This window comes from Pipra filicauda, unplaced genomic scaffold (assembly GCF_003945595.2).
Source record: "Pipra filicauda isolate LSUMZ 115617 unplaced genomic scaffold, ASM394559v2 scaffold198_size2598500_pilon, whole genome shotgun sequence".
In the NCBI taxonomy this organism is placed as follows: Eukaryota; Metazoa; Chordata; class Aves; order Passeriformes; family Pipridae; genus Pipra; species Pipra filicauda.
The window spans coordinates 1,796,350-1,803,387 of NW_024104307.1; positions in this window are offsets into that span (position 1 = coordinate 1,796,350).

Here is a 7,038-nt window from a genome sequence, read left to right on the forward strand (position 1 = left end):
TGACAAATAATGACAATACAGAGAGAGGAAATTTTGATATTAGGACATTTTTTTCATCTGTTTGTGTAGCAAAGTTTATCTATAAAGTAGCCAACTTCTGTTGGCTCAGTTTTATTGATTTTGAACATACAAATGGATGCAATTGTTTTGTAAAACCTAGAGTATAATTTGATGTGCTTTGTTGCTTTAGTGCCCAAGGTCAGTATGAATATAATTTCAGGAAGCTTCTGTATATTCAGCTACAGAGTTTCCAGTACCTGTGTAGTCCTCCATGGTGTTTCCAGTAACACATTTGTAAAATATCTGGATTAAAATTCATTGGGTTTTTTCATTATGTTTTATACTTTCATTGACCTACCGCTCCATCACAAAAGGCATTCTCAATGCTGATGATATTTGCCAAGCTCAATTACATTTGCTCAACTAAAAAATAATGTACAATGTATTTAGTGTCTGTCAAATCTTTGGCCTGGGGTTTAAAGAAAAGAATGGTTTACTACTGCAGAGCCCTATTTTTATGCAACCACATTCCAAACACCTGCTAACAAATAGATTACAAAATTATTTTGTGTTTATTTCTCCTCCTTTGTCTTCACACTTTTTTTTCCTGTCATCCACAGGACGCTTTTTTGAAAATGGCTGTGTCAGTTATTTCCATTGCAAATATTAGGGTGAGTGGTTATACCTCCAAGTGTTTGTAAGCCTTCTAGTATTACTGAACTTAAAAAACAGCCACTAGCAAAATGTTGTGAAGACAAATAGAATCCAACAGAAAACAACTGAATTAACTTGCTGATTTATGCTCCGTATTATTTATATTCTTTCCATCTAAAAGAAAATTATCCATCCAGATCTACTAAATGATCAGACTTATTTCTTTAGTTTGATTTGTTCAGGAATGAATTTTGTGAATGTCCTAGGTTATAAAAAAAAAAAAGCCTGTTTCTTCTTATTTATTAAAATTTCCTTTTTGAGCAGGACTGTACCACAGATTCCAAGAAATTTTAAATATAGGTAGCCCCTAGGCTACTTGGTTTACTTTTGGTGGTTTGTGTTTGGTGATTCCTTTTTGGTTTTTTCCCTTAAACATTTTTGATATGTAGCTGAAATAACTCTCGCTCTGCTAAAATGGAAAAAAAATGACAGCTCCTCAGAAGTCCTAAGCTGTCTTGTCCCGCAGTCAAAGCAGCCTTTTCTGCTAACTCAGTTACTAGCTGCTTAGGAACAGACATGGAAGAGTAGTCATTTTTAGCTTTCAGTGAAAGCATTTTTAGCTTCTTTGTGTTTCTTTACATCCTAGAAGTGACATGCAAGTTCTGTGCTCATTAGTTCAAGTTGTGTTACAAGCTCCTATTTATTGGAAATTTCAGTTTGAAAGAGTCCAACTTTGCAAGAGAAAAGAACAGACACTTTTAAATATCTGTGCACAGACAAAATTGTGTACTGAGGAAGATGAATGAAAAAGCAAAAATCTGCACTGGACTAGCTTTAGTATTCACATGCTTCAAAATTAACCTTAGAAAAATAAAATGCAAGTAATATTAAACTTTCAAGACACAAATAAAATGCTTCTTTTTTTTTTTTTTTTTTCTCCCTGGAAGATGACATGATGATTTATGGCTTGGGCCAATGTGGAGAACAAAACTAAGTTATAGTCACCTTGCTTGTTGGCCAAGATCTTGACTTCTTCCTGTACTCAAATTAGAGGACAATAGGTACATATTGGCTGTTAGTCACAAAGGCAACTCAGGACACTGCCTACTGGCATGACAATGGCTGTCACTCCTCATTTTTGACTAGAGCCAATCACCACAAGCCTATGTCTCTGCTGGTAAGATGTGCATCCCAGCCAGAAGGCACTGGCTGTTGGTGCCCTTTGCCCCTCTCTCAAAACAGCCTGGCAGGGTGTGTGCTTCTTGTTTGAGTTACCCTGCCAGTGTGAAGATTGTACTTTTGGGTATAGAGTGGGGAACAGTTACATAACTGAGTCCTCACTCCAGCTACCACTTCACATGTGAGACTTGCCACCACTCTCTGCCTGAGGTCAGGCCCCACCTACTGTGTGGTGTCCATTCTCGATGAAATCAGGTTACTTTTAGTCCCTGTCTGGACAACAGAAATGGAAGAAATTAATTCTTCCAAATAGCCCCTGCCATTGCTCCAAGGGATGTTTTCGGATCTGCTTAATAGCTGAATGTTGTGCCTGGTTCTGTGAGCTCTTCCCATCTCTTGTTTTGATTTCAAAATGACATCAAGATAGCCTACTTAATTTTATGCTTCAAAAACATGCAAAGGAAGCACTCATAGTTTGTCTCTTGGTCTTGAGAAACAACAACTAAAGACCTCATCTGAACTGTAAATTTCCATAGTTTCATGCCTGGTGAGGGATTCAGACAAAGGCCAGGAGATTTTCTTTTTTGAATAGCCCTACGTTTAAGATCAATCTCAATTAAAACATGAGTCTGGCAACACTAAATAGCATAACTGTCTTAAATGTTCAGGATGTACCTCAGGAATGTCCTTTTCATTTTAATATGATGAGTATTGCACGTAGCTTTTTCTCCTGTTACTCTGTGCAATACAGTATGCAACTTCTAATAACATTCAGGTTGTCAATCCCAATAAATTTAGAACAGAGTAGCCTCCTATACTTTTATCCCATTTAAACTGATGGTCATTGCAGATATTCCATTATAATTATGTCCTAGTAACAGAAAAGTAGATATATATTCTGTCTTTCTGTAGTAATCAAACAATGACTGTCAATTTGACAACAAGTGTTAGCATTCTTGAAAGGCTCTGAAGGCCTGTACTTCAAATGCTCCTTGAAGAAGGCAGGATTCACAGGCAGGACATGCAGAAGCCCCTTCTGATTCTCTGTGGCAACTACAGCTGTTTCATGCAGCAGATGTAAATAAATTGTTTTTCAATACAGCAAGAGTTCTTGAGATTGGAAAAATTAATCAGGTTTAAAAAAATATATATTTTTTGTAAGGGTCACTTGTGTCTTTCAGCTATGATCCACTCCATCAGCAAAAAAATACATTTTAAAGAGGAGGTATTTCATCTCTTCAAGCAAAAATTCTTATTCTAAATAAAGGTCAAAATGAATAATTTTAATAGTTTCTAAATCTTCTTTTCCCATGTTCTGAAAACCAATAAATTTATCACTCCCCCCAAAAAAGATAAACCTTTTCCACAAGTCGTTTCAATTAACTAACATTTTCTATGGAAAATAACAGAATTCTATCTTTGACATGAATGTTAATTGACAAGCCAGCTGTCTGATTTCTCATTTTCCTTTCCCTCACAGCTTAAGGTTTCTGGTTTAAACATATGGATGAATTTTTGAAATCCTGTCCTTTTTATTTAGGAGTATGAAACTTGGATGTTATTAATATAGAATGTTTCCTTGATGTTTCATTAGTGTGTGAGAATATTTCCAACTCAAACTAATTTTTATGTGGACCTTTTGTTATAGATATATTTAAAGCCCCATATCAAGGAATAATATTCTTTAATTTCAATATAAAGAAAAAAACACTCTGACCCTTCTGATTTATATGGCAACTATGCAAGAATCTAGTGGAGTAATAGTTAAAATCAAATATTAAGTGAAGCCAATTTTATTTAAAATCACAGAATTGGAAGTGGCTTCAGAAGATCAGCCCATATTCAAACTGAAATGAACTATACCTGTTTGTCTAGCCTGTCCTTAAAACATTCAATGATTGTTTATGAGAATGTATCTGAGACAGTGTCAAAAACCTCATTAAAATCAAGATACGTGACATCCTTCCTGTCTAAAAAACCTGTCATATTATGGTGTTGTAAAATGAAGTAGAATATTCTGGCCTGATTTATTTTAGATATCCATATTGACTTTGACTAGTCTCTTTGTTATCTAACAGCTATTTACAGAAAGAGATCGTGCTTCTATTTCTCTAGGAATGGCAATTTGGTTCTCTGGACTATAATTTCATAGAATCTTTCTTCCTCTCCTTGAAACTCCCTAACTTATATTTTCCTTCTCTAATATTTTGTAAATTACTCATCCTCCGTAAAGCCTCATAAAAAAGCACTGTTTTTCAGTTTGTGCTCACATGTTCATGGTAGATTTTTTCTGCATGTGATTAGTAACCTCAACTAATTTTCCACTTCCTGCATGCTAACTTATGCTTAAACAAAATGAAGAGCTCACATTTTTGTAATCAATAAGGAGAAAGTGACTGAATCAGATTTCAAAGACTGTTGCTTTGTAAACATCATGTAGGGAAAGCTGCTCAAAGCACATTGCAGGGAATTGTTAGGCATCCCTTGTGTTCGTATACTTGCTTCTCTTGTTATGTTCAATTTATGGGTGCTGGCTGATTCTGATAGTCACTTTTAAATGGCTTTATCTGCCTTCTTCATCCTGATGTAGCAGAGAGTAGTCAATCTCACTTTGAAAACTACTACATTTTCCCCTTCACTCATGAAAACTGGAAATTTTCAGATGTCAGTCGCACATAGCAAAACACATTTCAAAATGTATCTTAAAATGTGCTATCCTTTCATTTTCAAAACTGATCTTTTAGTCTTTCTTGAAATGTATTTTATGAATCAAAATAAAAATTAAATAAAGGAGTTAAAGAATCCAAAAAAAAAAAAAGAAAGAAAAATTTTATTTTAAATGATAGAATCATAGAATATGCAGAGTTTTAGAAAGGACCCACAAGAATCATTGAAGTCCAGCTCCTGGTCCTGTACAGAACAACCCCAAGAATCATGCCTGGGAGCATTGTTCCAAATGCTTCTTGAACTCTGGTAGGCTTCATGCTGTGACCACTTCCCTGGGGAACTTGTTCCAGTGCCCAACCACCCTTTGGTGAAGAACCTTTTCCTAATATCCAACTTAAACCTTCCCAGACACACCATCAGGCCACTCCCTCAGGTCCTGTCACTGATCACCACAGAGAAGAGATCAGTGCCTGCCTCTCTGCTTCCCCTCAAGAGGAAGTTGTAGACTACAACAAGGTCACTTGCCAGTCTCCTCTTTTCCAGATTAAATAAACCAAATGATCTTAGTCACTCCTCATACGGCTTCCTCTCTATAAGGAGGCTACCCCTCACCATATTTGTTGCCCTCCTTCAGACACTCTCTAGTAGTTTAATATCTTTCTTATACTGTGGTGACCAAAACTGTACACAATACTTTAAATGAGACTGCACCAGAGCAATGGCCTCCCTCAGCTGGCCAACCATATTGTGCTTGATACCTCCCAGGACACGGTTGGCCCTCGCAGTTGCCAGGGCACTGCTGACTCATATTCAACTTACCATCAACCAGGACCCCAAGATCCCTTTCTGCAGCACTGCTCTTCAGCTTCTCGCTTCCACTCTTCATATACATTCAGGTTTGCCCCAGCCCAGGTACAGAATCTGGCACTTGTCTTTGTTAAACTTCGTATGGTTGACAATTACCCAGCCCTCTAATTTGTCCAGGTCTCTCTGCCTTCCAGGGAGTCAACAGCTCCTTCCAACTTATTGTTGTTGACAAACTTACTTAGTATACCCTCAAGTCTTGCATGCAAATCATTAATGAAACATTAAAGAGCACTGGCCCAAAAATGAAGACCTGCAGAACTCATCACATGATATATTTATCCAGCTATATGCTGGGCATTTTGTCCAGAAAGACACTGTGAGAGACAGTATTGAAAGCTTTGCTGAAATCCAAAAGGATTACATCAACTGGCTTCTCTTGGTCAACTAGATGGGTGATGCTGTCATAAAAGAAAATTAAGTTTATTGATCAAGACTTTTCCCTCATGAACTTTTGCTGGTTGTGACCAAAGACTCTGTTGTCTTTCACATGTTTCTCAATAACTGTAGTTACCAGGATCAGCCCTCTTGCCCTTCTTGAAAATTGGGACTTTTGCCAGCTTCCAGTCACCTGGAACCTCTTCAAATTCCCCAGACCACTGCAAAATCATTGAGAGAGCTCTCACAATGACATCAGTCAGCTCTTTGAGTACCCTGGGATGACTTCCATCAGGTCTCATATATTTAGAAGGATCCAGCTGGAGCAACAAATCACACAGAAGTTCAGGGTTGACTGGGAGTCATGGTCCTCCAATTTAGGGCTCCATTTAGAGCCTATCACTGGTATTGAAGACTGAGGTGAAGAAACCATTAAACATCTCTGCTTTGTCTATGGCCCTGGTTGTAAGGTGACCATCCTCATCAAGGAACAGAATGAGTCAATGGTCAATGTCATTCCTGGTCTGCTTTTGCTATTAAGACATTCTTAAAAGTCCTTTCTGTTGCCTCCCACAGAACTGGGTCAGCTTCAACTCTGAACTTTGGCTGCACAAATTTTCTCCACACAATGGTGAACGGTATTTTTGTAGTCCTCCCAAATTGCCTAACCTTGCTTCCACTGGCTATGCATTTCCTGTGTTTTTTCGCTTTAGTTCCAAAAGAATACCAATCTTCCAGAAGGAATCAAAAAAGTAATTTTGGCTTTACTCAGTCAAAATTATTTTGGCAGACACATATACATCAGAAGATACACTTAAAGAACACGGACCTGAAAAAAAGTTAACTTTCCTTTTGACCCTATTCTTTATAAATATTGAGTATTCTATATTTGATCATAGAACCATGTCGTCCTTATCATTCCTGTGTGAAGTGCTGTTTAATATATACAGGTATATGCAAAATCAAGAAGGTAAGAGAGAATGGTTGATTTTTTTTTTCCATCTGGTTTAAATAAGGTAAATTATCAGAAGATAATTTCAAATTGAGGACCTGTGCTATTCGATTCTTTCTTTCATTTAAATCTTGATATAATATCTGAAGAAAGTGATGGTCTACAATTTTTGAACGAAATATAAATCTATATTGTTCAACTACTGAAAATAGATGAAGTTTTGTTCATCTATTTTGTTCATTCAGTCTAAACACCTTCATTGGAAACAAAGACAGAAGGAAAATGAGTCAATGAGCACTGTAGTAGAAACTACTAGCCTTGTGGTTATGGTTGGTAACCTGACA